Raw genomic sequence first — 16,821 nt, 5'->3', positions numbered from 1 at the left:
GACATTACTGTAAGTGTATTTACCACACATGAACCAATGGACTGTATCCTGTTGACAAATGCACAACCTTGAGTCCCACAGGCAGCAGGACGGGGATGGCACCAAGCAGAGGGGACTGGGAGTGCAGCAGAGAAATACCTGCGTGAGGGGGACTGAGAGAAATCAATTTTAAAAAAAAAGGATGCAGATAATGTCTGAAATTTCTGCTGAAGCTAAAGTGATTTTTATCTACGAGATGAGTGCTTCAGCTGCAGAGGTTTAATTGGGCTGTCGTCTTTGACAGCTGCGGCTGCTGAGACCAGGTTATACTGAATTGTTAGAAAAACCCTACATGTCCCCCTTATTATTCCAGATTTAGATTCTACTCATGTTTATTTCGTTAGACTATCAAATTGAGTCCCACATTCATACAATCTTTTGTTTTGTCATATAGTTACACAACATATCTGGTAATAACCATTAACACACATTGATGCAATCAGCTAACTGGCAACCCTCCGTGACTTCACCCATTGGTTTTGTAAAGTGCCATTTTGAAGCCTCGAGCTGGGATTCTTGTCCAGCACCATTTTGGTTTGGCATTCCCACCTACACCTGCGATCTGAGCATTTAAGTTTATATTGGACCATAATTTACGAAAGTGAATATCATGCTGCATTGAAGACTAGAGATATTGAGACCATAAACTCTTAAGAACATGTGAAATGATGTTATTAATCAAGTAAAAGGTTCAGGCACTTCTGCAATGGCTTTACTTTTCAGACCCAGAGTCCACACATATATATCTATATAGTCTATGGTTTTAACAAATAGGCAAAGTAATTTAAGATAAAATATATCTTTTTTTTATATATACAACACATGTTTTTTGTAGCTTTGACATTTAAATATATGTTTTGTATGGATTTTTAACAGTAAATGTCTATATTCATTAATATAAACAAATCAATTAATTTAATTTCCATATTGTGTAGCTGGATTTCTTTTGCATGAGTCAAGCTGTTCCACTCAATTTCTGTGGAGGTAAAAGTACAAATAGTTAAATCACAGACTTGAGTCATTTTGTCAAATGAAAGAAACATTCACCAGCTTGAATATAATAAAATAACTGTGTAGTCCTGAGGGTGCCGTGCTGCACAAATGGTCGGGATTTGCATGAATGTGATGAAATATGATAATGGTAGATATGTATAATTGTTCATGGGTCACGCAGATGGGCATACGCAAAGCAGACACTCAGATCAAGAATAACTCTCTGCAGTTCCGTGCTCATGCTGAAAAGAGGCTGTTATTTGGACAAACCCAACTTTAAGTCATAAAGAAGCATTTGCTCGTAGTGAAACACTATTATAAAGTGCTCGCGGACAAATTGGGGTGTCACTTAGAGACAAATTTATTTGAGAAATAATCTAATCCTAATTGTCCGGAAACCAGTATCCCATCTGCATCATTGTCAGCCATGAAATTAAATTTTCACAAGACTAGTTCTGAGTTGATAGAAAATGCTCCAGGTACAAAAGAAAAGGGGAAAAAGAAAATCTTTTCACAATGGTCAGCCATAACGTTTTGGGACATTGCAATGCTCAAGTGATATTATACTTTTAATGTGTATTTAAGTGCCGTGTTTATCAATTTGAACCTGCGTTGTCTGCAAAGGTAGTTGTCTCGGTGTGGATCACATTGCCTTTCTAACCTCAGCCTCAATGTGAATATAGGGGCAGTGGAGCGCTGGATGAAGCTAATGTACTGTGTGTGTTGTGCTATGCAAATTTAGAGATAGCAAGAATTGAGCCGTTTAGATGCAGACTGTGTAGTAAACATGCTTTCTCCCTTTTTATTTCCAGCACAAACCCAATAGTGATTGCATTGCATCAGCTGCCTGGAAGCAGTCCAATGTTGTGCCCTCACTTTTTGAAATGCTGATATTACATTGACTGTCAGTTCTATACATGTAATTGACATTCAGTTGATCAATGCCAAAATCACTGTGTGATTCAATCCATACTTAATGACAAGGTTTTGAACCGTGGATCGAAGCTCATCATGCAACAGACTGGGTTGTGTGTTTCTCTTTATACTGGAGAGGACAGTCAGTGCTACTGTGCATTTGACGAACTCAGTCCAGCTCGAAACCCTTTTGTGCTGTATTTTCTTTACAATAAATGTTTTATAACGATTAATCTGCAGAATATTTGATATTCTCACACACAATAACCACAATTCCTACATACTAGCCAGCCTGACTTTCTAAGAAGTTGGCCTCCTGATTAACATTTCATCTCTTGTTAACTTTTCTTTGTCCTTACACAACTGTTTTCAGTCATGACACTTTTTTCCCAGTGAATCTGTTTGTGTTGTTTTTGCAGTTTGCAGATGTGAGAACTCGAGCGAGTGGTACAACTGAAACTGACAAGCAGCAGGTTCGCTGCCTTGCATCTCTTGCACTGCGAGGCAGGTGGTGGGAAAAAAAATCCAAGGCTCCTACGGGGCTTTCCACAAACGTATGGAGCTGCAGCCAGTGGGAAAAAGAAACCAGGCTAGTTCACTGGTTTTGGGTCATGGCCGATGGAGAGAATATGTGGTCCTGAAAGTCCAAATTTGGAACCTCTGGCAAATTCTAATGCTACTACTCCATCATATACACTTATCCCAATTCTTACATATTTCAGTGAGTTTAAACCTGGTTTTAAATTGTGTTGTATAATCTGCCCTCTTCCAAAATGTACATGCATGACAAATCACTATCAATATAATTATATTAGAATAAATAATAAAATGGTAAATGTTGGACTTTATTTTCACCTTGGGGAACTTTATATTCACAGCCAGTTCAGTACATATCAAAACAAATAGACACATATCAACACAGGCAACCCACGGAGGACGGTACAAAACTAAACATAAACCCTAAACCCTTCTGTACATACATGTCTCGATCACTGTTGCAGTTTATTTAGTGCTGCATTGGCAGAGGGAACAAAGCTTTGTAGTCATATGTATTTGGGTAGTCGGCTGTTTAGCCAGTGGCCAGCACTCATGGAACAGTGTGTCTAGCCAAGAAATCAAATTCGAGTCTTTTTCTTTGTGAACAAAAACAATATCCCAGTATGTCGCTTTCTGCTTTGAGCTTTTTAATACATTATTTAACCTTAGTGGTCCAAATATTAGAGCAGTTATTCAAGTGTAACACAAAAGAAATGTGATTGCACTAGAACAACATAGTCAAATATTATTGGACTTGTAGAAAGAACAAAAAGCTGATGGCAAAATATGGAGGAAAAGCGGAGGAGCAAAATTTGTGTATTAAAATAAAAAACGTAGCCAGGTCGACTTTTATGAGAGGACAGCTGTTTTAAAATAATGTTCATCCTCGTGTTTGAGGAGTAGCACTGAATTCAAGTAAACAAAATCATACACAACAATAGAGACACTATATAAAATGTGTCAGCAAAACAATTACACACACCCAGCGGAGTTCAGCCGTACCGTCAGTCAACAGTTCACGTGTTCACATTGTTTACTTCAGCAGGACTGAAGTGGTTCTGGTAAGCTGGATAGCTTTGTAAACCCTCTCATCTTCCTGCAGTTAAACAACGTCGTGTGGACGGGGCTCACGGAAATTGAGACACCCAGCACAATGCCGCGCTATATTTCCATAAGTCTTTCTTTCTTTCAATCTGCTTCCATGAAATCCTTTCTGATCGTGTGCAATCCCTCCTCAGTACCTGGCTGCTGACCATGTTCTACTCACAAATGTCCATTTGGCACGAAGAATGCAGCAGACATGATTCTGCTTAACAATTCCAAGCTGGACAAATTGGGCTAAGATACCAGCTGTTAAGCATGGGAAGGCTAATCAGTTTAGTAGAATGCTGAGGATTATGCAGTCAAAGAAGAGTTGTTGCTCCAAACACAATATACTGCAGAGGACAGCACATCTGCTGTTGGTTTTTTTTATCTGGGCTATTTCCTCTTGTTCATTCCGGGAGCTCGTCTTAGCCTTGTTATTCGCCTGCTGCTGTTTACCACAGGCCTGTTGTGAAGTAGGTGTCCAATTAACTGTGGATTTGGTGGCATGTGCTATCACATCAGGTTTCCAAGAGACTCACGTCATCTGTGAGCTTGTTTGGCAGGGTGTGAGGGCTTTAGGTCAGCAGTTTTAAATCACTGCGCTGAACGTACTGCATAAAACATTGCATGTCTGCATTTGATAAATGGAGGGAGACAGAGTTTTTTGAGGAAGGGTTTCCATGACTTTTTAGATAGTGGAAACACTACCGCTTTTGTCCACAGAGGTACCAACAATCAACGAAGATGAAAAGTCTAGCAGATTCTTTCTAAAATGGCTGTATCATCGGTTAAAAGAATAATTCAGCTTTTTATCTAGTTCTAATTCATGATGTCAACATCTGAAGTTCAGCTTTTGACGCTGTACTCCGACCTTGTGGTGAGATGATGATGAGGGGCTGCTTTGGTCTTCTTTCTGCAAGTGGTTCAAGGGTGGTGTCATAAAACGAGCTCCCAAGGTTGAGACGCTGTTGGAGTGGGACTCGGGCTCCGTGTGCTAAAAGCAACGATGCAATAAACCATTGTTTAGGACAGTACTCTAGCAGCATTACATTGTGGTAGTCACTGAGCTCTCAGCAGGGGGCCGAAGGCACAAGTATTTACCTGTCCCCGTCCCTTTTATTCTTTTCCAAAGGATATTTTTCCTTTTTGTAAACTGTCCTTGTCTCTATGTATTGACCCTGTTCCTTTTATCTCTAAATGTTTATTTACTTGTTTGGGTCCCTGCTGTTAATGCAGTCTGGCAGGTGGATTTACCTTCATCTCTTCATCGCCGTCGCTTTACGTTTTAGGCACTGACACCTTCCTGATGCCGTTTCCTTTTATGTTTCATGAGAGTCGAGTGCGTGCATCTGCCTGCACTAACTCTAACCCAAAAGCTGCTGCAATGTCTTATGACATTTTATTGACCTTTTGAACCAATAATCTCCATGTTTCTGTGCTCGTTTTTTTTATTCACTTTTCCTTTTGTGTGTAAAAAAGAAAAAAAAGAATAGAAAAGAAAAAGGATGTAGGACGGCTTAATTTGCTTTTTGTCTATTCTGTTTTATTCTCTTTGAAGAGAGATGTTTGAAAAGGAGAAAATTAAGGGAGGGGGGGGGTGTAGCTTTCATAAAGCGACTCCAGGCAATATGGATTGGAGGCTGGCAGCATCTCTATATACACCTGAGCTACTCTGTTGAATCCAACTCCAGAATTTGTATTATTTCCCATAACCCCTCTAACAGTCATTTGAGAATAGCATCTTCTTCCATTTGTTATTTGTTTCATAATGATCATACTCTAAAGTAATTTACCATAAAATGATCTGCAACACTGAGATTGAATGGAAGAATACTGAATATTAAAGGCCTTAAATTTACAGATGATGCCTTCTCCATCCAGACACACAGAAAAACATAAAAAAAACTGAACTGAAGCTCTTAGTTCTGACCATAATAGTCAGGTTATGGCTCCACAGTTCAGACACTGCGGAGAACAACACATTATGTCCAACAAATCAATATCCCACTCTGTAATTTTCAATTGATCACTATGTGGCTCACTAATGCAGTCCAACAGTTGACATTTTGAGGGGGAGCTGCATATATTTGACAATAAATCATTGGCACAGTTGTGAGTGAGCAGAATTACCTTGAAATCTGATATAATTGTAGTAAATCTAAAAGTAAATTTATAGTTAAAACAGCAGGATTAAGTTTTACGACTACTAAAAATGCATCGCAAAAAGGACAATATGACCAAAGCTAATGTGAGACTTGAAATCTTCCATTCAGTCGGGCGCCAGAACATAATTGGAGGCGAGAAATTATTGTAACTTGTGCTCATTATCGTGCATGTAATTTAATTGAGCTTTGGATCAATGCAGCCGGGCCCTAAAAGCTTCCTTTGGCATGTTTGTGTCATCAGTTGAATCAAATGCTGCAACTTCAACTTTCCCTTTGTGTCGTTCTACATAATAAAAGCGCTGCCTCGGGTGTGGGCTGACTAACGCTGTTGTAGGTGACTCCAGCCGTGTCTTCAGTCTGGCTTGGAGATCAGACCACAAAACCCAGCGAATTGAAATGGGAAATAATTCATGATAGAGGATGTAAAGTCGGGTCATAAATACAACGGGGGTTGTGGTGGATGCATTACGCAGCCTGGAGGAAAGTTGGAAATTGAAAGGGTTTCACTGCATATGAAAAACTGTGAAACTACTAACGAGACATACATGCAAAACAGGAAAAAAAATGAACTACTTTAAAGTTTGGCAATGCCATCTTTTCAACCTAATTCAAAAGTAGGATATTTGCGCTTTCTGTCATTTACGTAACAAGGACAAAAAGACAGTGAATAAGCAGTAAAGTGAGTTGAGCCTTGTTGACAGAGTGGCCTTTTGTTCCTGCCGAGGACAGTTCCTAGATTGAATTGATCTGACTTTAGAGCCTAACCATTTATCTTGGTCAGTCATATCTGATCTGTGGCTGTCAAGTGAAGACAAAGGTAGAAGGTCCCTCGGAGAAATAAACTGCTCGGAGACCCAGTGAAGGGTCCACTTTACCCCACTCTGCCATGACAGCAGTGCTTCAATTACTGTGTATGTTTCTCCACAGGATCTGTGGTGTGTTGGTTAATTCATTATTGAATTGACAGAAAAAATAATCAGCAACTATTCTAATAAACAGTCTTTTGTCATTTCCCCCCCAAAATGCTAAACAATCCCAGTTTTCATGTCATATTTGATTATACATTTAATATTATAAGGTGTTTTATGATTGGTCAAACAATCCAAGTAATTTGGTGAAATGACTTTACACTTTTTACCATTTTCTGACGCACAAGAGACCAAACAATACATTTTTTTTAAAGAAAATAATTGGCTGTTTTACTGCTAATTAATATATTGAAAAGTAGCCCTGAATTGTCACTATATCTCAATGTAATATGATAATGAAGAAAACTTATTACCTGAAATAATATTTAATTTTTTTTTATTATAACATATTTAATTGAAAATGTGGTAATAAAGTTTAAGTTAAACCAGGTTAAATGCAGCAGTACTGAAGTCTACAAGATAAAATGGCAGGAGAAAACTGCTTCATCACTTTCCTGCGGCTGCCACAGACTGCGGTTGGTCCTGCAGTCGTATTTTCCACGGAGATTTACACTTTAGTTCACCTCTCTCCAAGGACCCCCTCAAAACAGAAATAAATAATCTAAAGAAAAATGTAAAGGTTTTATTGGCAGTCGCGGCTCAGCACTGTCAGTCCAATTTAGGAGGCTGTGAACTGATCCTTTTGACCGCGTCTCCCGTTACCTGGGCCATTTCTAAGCCACAGATGATAATCCTCAAGGGGTCCTCATTAAGTCTTTGCTCCAATTAAGCCACGCTCATTTTGCTGCAGCACAATTGCTCTGCACCGCAGTGCACAAATCCTCCAACAGTGGATTAGGCTGATCAGTGGGTGGGATGGAAATAGCAGTAAGAGGTGAGCATTTCTTAGGTGTCAGCAGCCACCACTCGCACGTCTTAGTGGTGTGCATCAAACAGTATGAGTTCAAGGAAAAATGTATCAGATGTGAAATTATATAAATTCCGTTGCTGCAGTAGATATGGCCTATTTAAATGAGTCAAATGTGGCTTAGCAAGTGGAATCAGTGAGCAAGTTGATACCACTGAACTTTAGTGAATAACTTCCATCTGGTATTAAGACTTTCATAACTTTAAGAATCCTGTTACTTTACCTTTACCACATTTATTTATTTGAGATAGAAACACACAGATGAGGGAAAATCCAGCTGCAACACACATACATAAAAAAACATTTCCAGGATTTACTTGTGTAATTTCAACCCAGAGCTACAGCATCTCTCTCCATTGTGCCTTTTGAAATACTCTAGTCCAGATCCCTACCAGTCAAAGGGATTGTTTATATTGGTAATCTTTGAAAATCCAGTGAACACATGAGCAATTCCAGCTCCCTGATGAGGTGATGACCAGTGGGTCTGACGCCAAACGCTTCTGCTGACAGCTGAGTGCACGCTCATTGAAACCTTACTGATTAAGATGAGTTGAAAGAATTCTCGACCCACCCACTATCCTGCAACTTGTAATTTGGCACAATCACTGCCTCCAATAGATTATTTTACTCTAAGGGGGCGGCTGTGGATCTTCCTCTTACCAAAAGGTCAGTGGTTCGATCCCAGTCTACATCATTCCGCATGCCGACGTGTCCTTGGGCAAGATACTGAACCCCAAAATTGCCTCTTCTCATACAAAATATAAATAGACATTTTCCATTTAAGTATTCACATCTATGCTTTTGCTATAAGATGCAATGGATTTGGTTGATCACTAAATGTCAGCCTTCTTTTAATGAGCAGAAAATGGTCTTGCATACAGAAATAGCCCGTCACTTTAAGGTCTTGCATTGACTTGGTAAGACTCACACTGGGTTAACGCAGAGAACCACAGCCACAGTTGGCACGAGCTGCCCATGTGCATTTTAACAATGTGTCAGTCAGTCGGGCGGACACCAAGCTGCATTCATTGCCCGTCTGCAAATGCTGCTCACCTGTCTCCCCCACCGGAGATGGGGGGTGTAATGAGCCGTGCTCTGGCAGCTGTTTAAGCAGAAAACTGATCAGGTTGACCAGGCGGGGAGGAAGAGACTGTGCATATGTCATGTGCATCTTCTCTTGGCTACTGCCCTGGTGTGGTTTACCTAATGTTCCTTCCTGGACTGACATTTCTTCAAGGATGTTTATCCTGGATCGCTGGGCATTTGTGGTGGCTGAGTCGGTTAAAGTTGTGAGCTCACTCTCCGTGTCGGTTCTTATTTGTGTTTCTTTTTGTTTTTCTCTCAGACCCTGGAGTAAGTGACCTGTGAAGGGAGTCACACGGGGATTTTTCAAAAGGACTTCTCTGCTTCTGTACGAGTGTGTGTGGCCGTCTGACATCGGGAAGCCCAGCAGGTATGTCAACATAAATGCATTTCTTCCTGTAATTGTGGGGGGTGTTGTATTTTTATTTCAGTTCTTGGGTCTGGTTTGGAAGTAAGATTTGGATTAAAAGGTCAGTTTTGAATATAAAAAAGACTAAACTAAATACATTTGTCCAATTGTATTTAGGTTTTAATCCAAAACACCCACATACACACTGATCCGAGCACCAACACACACACACACACACCAACTGTAGAGAATTTGTCAAAACAGGACTCATCACACATTATTTAAAAGCTCAAACAAACAAAGAACATATTTTAAATTATATTTATTTATGTTTAAATGGCAGAAAAACAAAACAAACAGTGGATGAGTCATGTAAAAATTTGTTTTTAGCAAGTAAACCCGGATTTCACTGCCAACTGCTCCTGACAGCGACAGCCCAATTACCCCGGGTTTATAACTAATAACAGATCCAGCATTGCTCTGCCTGGAATTGATCACATGAGCACATTTATGGTAAATAGTTAAATTGAGATATGAGACGCCACGAGCACTGTGGACGAATGGATGTTACATGTCAAGTTTCTCTTTAACGATCGAACACTGCACCAACATGTTCCCTGTTTCTGGAAAAATCACTGCAGCAAGTGGGAAGAAAGACATTTCTTTTGGTGGTGCTGCTTTCAGAAATTATATATAAGAGTCAAAGGGGGATGGTGTCATAATGACAATTGATTGTTTTAATATTAAGCAATTATAAGTGGAATCAAATCAATTATTGTGACTCGCATTAATTAATGTTCTTTTGGTGATTCAACCTTTTATTAAACATTTTCTTTTAATAGATTTTGTGTCAAGCTTTTAGCAAGTGGCCACAATTCGGAAGACAAGTTTGTGGCTGCGATCAAATCATGACATTAGAAGCACTGCCTTTTTAGACAGGTTTGTTTTATTTGAATCTGACATCAGTAACAATAATTTGTCAAGGAAAAAGGGGACAGAAAGAGAAGAACATTGTTTATTTCTTCGTGGCTCACCGATGCTTACGGGCGTCAAAGTGACATTTTCTCCCCAAAGGGCAGCGATGACACAGGATGACTTGGAGGATGTCACACACATCCAGACAACATGCTCAAATGCCTGCACTCAAATGCCAATGCTGCATGTTTCTGGTCATATTTAATGGGTCTGGTCAAGTTTTCCCGCATTAGCCCTTCATGTCACTTTTTATGCCTCCGTGCCAGCGACAGTCGTGTTGTGAGGTTGTCTGTCCTTCCTCATGTGCTCAGGAGCACCTAATGGTATTTCTTCAGATTGAGAACGTTTACTTGGACACAAAGATGGACTGATTCGATTTTTGGAACAAGGTCAGAGTCGCAGTGACCTCACAGAACGCCCCCTCAGGTAATGTCATTATATTTGGCACAAACATTCCCTTGGACTCGAGGATGAATTCATTCGATGTGGAGGTTAAAGGTCAAAAGTCACAGGTCGGGATTCTCAAAAAAACAGTTTGTGACCTTGTGAACACAATATATCCTGTAGTGCTTGGACTCGATGATTAACTGATTTAAATGTTGTGTTTAAAGGTTCAAAATCAAAGGTCTAGATCCTCAAAAACTTGTTTCTGACCTTGACAACACGATATCTCAGTAGTTCCTTGTGGGAATTTCTCCACATTTCGCAAAAACATTCATTAGGACCTATAAATGAACTGAACAGAAGTTGATGGTGATACATGTCAATGTAATGATTAGTTTCCATTCCATCAAAAAAGACAGTTGATGCCTTATACGCACAACGTATATTAAAGTCTGTACGAACATGGATTGCAATTGAAGCAGGTGGGGGGGGGGGGGGGCGTATGCCTGCGAGGCAGTTATTCTTGTTCAATAAATGCACCGAGGGAGTATGTGGTAAGGAAGACTGGGACCGGTTGGAAATTAATGTGATCACGTCGAGGAAGGGACTGTGCTGAACGACGTGTGGAAAGAAAATGTGTCTCCCTGAACCCCCTTGCTGCCGTGAGGCATAACACAATTAGACTTTAGATTGTTTTTTCCTCTCCCTCTGCCCATCTGATTTCTGCTCTTGCCAGGCTATTCTCTTTCATCTGCTTTATTCCTCTGTATTGTCATAATGTAGCAGACCCTGAGTGCTCTCACAGATCACTGGTACAGCTTATCAGTGAAGTGGTGCCGCTGCAAATTGGGTCCCTTAATTTAGTCTCTCTACATTCATTCTCAGGATTACACTTTCAGGGGAAAAGGGTGTAGTGGCAGAGAGGCAAGATAAACATACTCTAGGTAGGACAATCTAGAGCAGCACATGGAAATCTCATGCAGAGTTTAGGAAGTGTGAAATGTGTGCTTCTCCATTAAGGTTCATTTTACACACTATCTGCTCTTAACACAACCATAAAGATCATTTACAAATATAGTAGAACTTTCAATAACTTCCCTTCGTTATATATATATTTAGGTTATGTGATTGACATGGAACAAATGGTAATCACACATTTATCGATATCAAAGAGCTTGTCTTAACTTAAATAATTTATATAATCACAGATCCTATGTTTACATATATGATGCAAGTTTAACGCCTCGTCAACCTCCAAATTTGTTCCAAAGGCTCCAAATGAATCGACATGTGCACCGGAGCGATGGTGATAAAACACGAGAATATTCATGAGACTGATAGTAATATTGGTGAGTTATTATCTGTAGTCATTAAAAAGTAGTTCATTATACCGTCCTTGAAAGAGAAATGGCTACACATTGTGCATTCTCATTAAAATGCCTCCTATCCAATATGATAAACAGATTGTTAGATGATACAGTCAATTAAATACCCACTTGCAGGTTTTTGTACAACAACAAGGAATGAGTGACAGTAAAATCTATCGGAGAATGGCTCTGCAACCTTGGTGATGCTGCTGTATAATAGACTGTTACAGTATGTGGGCAATGAGGATTTGAAGGACAAGTTAGGTCAGTGTGAGGTCTTAAGAAAAGAAAGATGATCAGAATATGATTAATCAGACATAAATATCTGCTGTAAATGTTTCTGTTGCTTAAACATTGTGAGTTTCAAAAAATCTGAAAATGCTCTGTAGACGTCTATAGAGGACTGCCAGTCTGTAAGCTGCTTTACGCAGTCTACGCTAATTTCAGTCAATATATTGAAAATGCTCTTCTCTGTTACAAATTATACTCAGTCGGATTTAGGAGTATTGCATTTTCTACATTGCATTACAATACAAGACAATTACTTGTGGTACCTCCCATATGCAAGGTGCAGTTTACGACAGACATGTTTCATCGAAGTAGAATGACCCACAGTGGTTGCAGCTGTGAAGTGACTCCAGCAGAGTGATGAACCAGTGTGTCTGGTCGTTTTGCAGGATTTAATGAGTGTTTACCTACCGACTGGCTGCTACATCATAGGATACGCTCCATTGTCTGACTTGTCAGCATCTGACGTTTCATGTGCCGGTTAAAACTTTAAACTCAAAGCAGCGGCCTTCGAATATACATTTCTAAAAATATTTTCAGGCATTACTCATGGATGTGAGAGTTGAAACAATATCCATCTGTGGCCACACTTTAAAGGAACAAACGGGATCATGATTAAGTCATTAAGGCCACATCTGCCAGCCTAATTCCTTTTTAATTTGCAGAGAACTCTGCTGTATATTGGCTGCAGTGGATGTGACATTTTAATTAAGCAAGGGCTGTAAAAAATGATTACCACGAGGTTGCAGAGGGCTACCCCTCATATCACTGTGGAGAATAGCAACCACTGGTTACTGCTGCCGAACCAGCACATCCCAGCAATCACACCGACCCTCCCTGCTATCATCAGCGATCTGCGTCGCGCATTAGACACGGAGAAAGATGGAGCCAAGTGAAATCCGTTTGCCTCTGAAGACAAATGTACAGTGGTGCTTTCCTATCAGAAACTAGTATTATTTTATTTACTACTTTTCAGCTGAGCTTATTACATCAGTATATTTTAATCTATTTAAAGACTTTTTTCCACGGTAAATCCCTCTTGATATTTTCTTTTTTGTAATTCTGCCTTTGGCATAAACACTGGGAGTGGAAATAGAACTCTCAGATTAATTTGACACAGAGGATGCCAACTTGAAATGCTAAAGCAAAGACAGAAGCCATGAATGCTGATGGTAAATACAGTATATATATATATATGTTTAGCTAAATGATGTCTGCTTTGCATGGATAATACCTTATTTATTGCATGAGCCAAGCGTATCTTCTCATGGAGGCATGACAGACGTGGAATTACCAGAGATGTTATAAGACGTGGACAAACCACTGAAAGCCGGGCAACGTGTAACTTGCATGTGTGTAGGAGAAGAATAACATGTAGAAAAAAAAATATTTAAACCTCATTTTTGGGCAAAGTCGCCCCAACATTTTAAGGCTTTTAAAAAAAAATCAGATTTGACTGGTGATTCTGTACATGCAATTTTCATTTCCTGGTGAATATTGAACATGCAGCTTTGGCCCGCTCCCTATTTATTAATTTGGAATCACTCAATATTGAATAAAATTGACTTAAAGCAACTCTATGCATTTTTTACAGCAGCTTAAAAATGGGCTTGATGGTGCCCTGACTTGGAATAGGGAGAACTGTGCTGCTTTCATTCCAGCCCCTCACCCAAAATGCCTGTCCTTGCTCTATGTAACTCTGGTGAGTGGGTATGATTTCCTGTGAGAAGTGTGGAAGTGACTGAAAGTTGTACCTTAAATTGTCAGATAAAATAAAGATTGGTGTATTTGTCACATCGGCCGCTCTTCTGCTTCAGGAAGCCGGGGATCATGGGTAATATCCACCTTTCAGTTGTGTTTCAGTTCAGAGATTTAAAGGCTTTGTGTTATATGAAAACCACTGGATCTTGGTTAAAGTGTCATTGTGTCACTTTAACATCTCCAAGGTTTAAATCCCAAAGACAGATCATGTTGAATTTGAATACTTTTGTGTTTTATGACTTATAGCATGATAGACACAGGCATATCTTGACCATATCATATCATATCATACATCATAGACAATGTCTTTTAAAAATCAAATGATTGTCAAAACTCATCTAATATGGACAGAAAATAGGGCCCTCATCAGAGAGTTGCGAGTTTGAATTTCCAGGTTCGCTGGTAAGCAATGAACAAGCTGCTAAGGTGAATGATTTCCACTCTCCCCTCTGCATCTTGTGTCTGCAGTGAGGCTGTTGAATAATACAGGGAGGAAGAGTGGGACTGTGCCGAGCTGCTCACCACCACGTCGACTACTGTACTGTAATTGTGTGACAGAAGTACTTTGAATCATTGCAACACATTTTAATAAATAAATCCTTGTCCTGATGTAATGTTTACAGTCAGCGTTTGTAATCTACAGAAAACCCTGAAGCCTCAGAACTTTTAAGATCTTAAAGAATACGAAGAAATTTGTAATTTACTCGCTGAAGTTAAGTGAACGCGATTGTTCATGACAGCAGGGTTCATGAATATGTATGTGCAGCTGAGGAACTGCTGCGTTTATCCGTGTACTCCACAGCTTTCCACGCACACCACCATCTTAAGCACATGACTTGACATCATAATGACACATTATTATAATGTCATTGTAATGATACAAATTTTCTCCTGACATTAAACAAAAACTCCCGATTGCATGCAATTATAGTTGACTGGGGGATTTTGGGATTTTTCAAAACATGCCGCGCACATCCCTGTCAAAGCAGAGTTTGACTGCTAAAGTGAGTGGGATGTGGCAGACAAACAAAAGGGGGTGAGGACTGTCTGAAAGCGGCGATGTGTTAGCAGGGGTTGTCTGTTCTGACTAATGTTGCGGAGCCGAAGCGGAGAGGAGCAGTCAGCGCCGTGGACAGCTCCGCTCCACGTTACGTTCTCCTCAGGACTTTGGGCAGCTCCCCGAGGATCTGTCCACAGCCGCAGACAGTTCATCTGCAGTGTGTCTGTGTGTTTCCCCTCCTCTTTGTTTATTTCCTTCACTTCACACATTTTCACCGTGCATCAGCATTTGCAGCTGGACCAGAAATCGGAGTAATCCGCAGGCCCGGCTTACGAACCCAGATTAATGGGTCAGTGAGCTAACTTTGTGCTTAACTGGTTTAGCTGGCTTTTTGGACTAGTGAGCTCCCTTTCATGTGTGGTAACCATGGTAACCTATTACTGGACTGTTCCAGAGCCTAAAGTCCTGGCTGCTGGCCAATCGCTTGTCTGTCCAGTTCCCCTCTGGAACATATGTTCTGAGTTTAAAATGGCTGCCCCCAGGCTACACTGAACAAATAATATTGGACAGAAGCTTTTTTTCCTTTTCATTCACACAAACACACAATTGCAGATATTACTGAATTAAGAAATGCATATAAAGATACCCCAGTCACATTTAACACCTGTCAAAACATATTAGGCTATTATTATCGTGATTTTGAGTAAAATGTAAGTGGTGCTCAAAGAAAGACGTCGCTCCCCATGTCAGACCTGACACGACTGCAATAAAATGACACTTTATTATTATTATTATGGATTTTTCAAGCCGCTGCTATAGACAGGGTCTCTAACAAAAGGAGACCAGTTGATGGATGTAATTTACCGCCACAGTTTAACTGCACCCAGGAAAATAGAAATCAGGTATGCCAACAGTGACTGGTTCAATGTAAACCAATGCTTTCATATTTCATTACTGCAGCCCTGATGAGCATTGGGTCGACATCATGAATAGAAAATCTTTTTATAGCCTCTTTGTGACAGCACAATATTTCATCCTATGCTGAAGTGCCTCAGCTGGAGCTGTCCATGTCGCATGTGACTGCCTATTTATTACAAATTACATCCCTGCATTGTGAACGCAATCACAGCTTTATTGGAACATTCATGGAGTTGAAGGAGCACATGAAAGACAGCGTGAGACTGGTGATCCGGGATAACCTGCGCTCGGTTTAATGAAGCTTTGTGTGACAGTTTCCTGCATTAATTCAGATTCTTGTTGCATTTCCTTTTCAAACTTAATACACACAATGAAACAAAATGTCACCTTTCTTATTTCAGCATGTAGCTAATGTGGAATCGTATAATTTAAGTAATGGCATAAGTACTCAGGTGCACTGTAATTTTAGTTTCACAAAAGGTTGTGCATGTTTTTCTTCCAGTCTGCACGTCAACTTGATTTACTTATTCTCACACAGTTAGAACCCGACCACAGAGCACAGCTGAGTCATGCTGTGTCCAGTGTAGAAGGATTTAGTGGAATCTCCTTGCATTACATGGACATTTTCTCACCACAGTGCTATGGGACAAAAGTTAAAAAAGGAAGATATGTATTTCCTGGTTTTTCAAAGCTTGAAAATACACACCCCGGGGGAAGAAGTTATGAGGTTTGAAAAGTAAATGCATTTCAGATTCTCTCCAGTAGTTGCAAAGACTTTTAAAGGGAATGTAGCTTGAATGTTCTGCTTCTATTTGAGAGTAAAAATAGAATTCGCTATCTTAATGCAATGCAGTAGTATTTCTCTGCCCCTGCGCTGCAGACAGCCGTGACCGGAGGCATTATGTTTTTGGGTTGTCTGTCCCCTCGTCCCGTTCTCGTGAACTCAATATCTCCGAAACCCCTTCAGGGAATTTCTCCAAATTTGGAACAAACGTTCACTCGGACTAAAGGATGACATTATTAGATTTGAGCGGTCAAAGGTCAAGTTCACTGTGATACCTTCAAAACATGTTTTGGCCATATCTCAAGAATTCATACTGGTTGATTTCAAACTTGCCCCCTATT

General features: G+C 40.0%; 1 protein-coding gene across 2 annotated transcripts in view; it reads left to right on the top strand.

Annotated features, from left to right (window-relative positions):
* The window catches only part of lingo2 (leucine rich repeat and Ig domain containing 2), a 191,563-nt gene that overhangs the window by 52,357 nt on the left and 122,385 nt on the right, over window positions 1–16,821 (top strand). For both annotated transcript variants that reach the window (XM_034598527.1, XM_034598526.1), the window contains exon 3: window positions 8,917–9,024. The gene's annotated coding sequence lies outside the window, so the exon portion shown is untranslated. The remainder of the gene's footprint in view (window positions 1–8,916; window positions 9,025–16,821) is intronic.

This window comes from Hippoglossus hippoglossus, chromosome 10 (assembly GCF_009819705.1).
Source record: "Hippoglossus hippoglossus isolate fHipHip1 chromosome 10, fHipHip1.pri, whole genome shotgun sequence".
NCBI lineage: Eukaryota > Metazoa > Chordata > Actinopteri > Pleuronectiformes > Pleuronectidae > Hippoglossus > Hippoglossus hippoglossus.
Note: the sequence above shows the minus strand (reverse complement) of the source record. Positions and strands in the feature narration are given on the sequence as shown.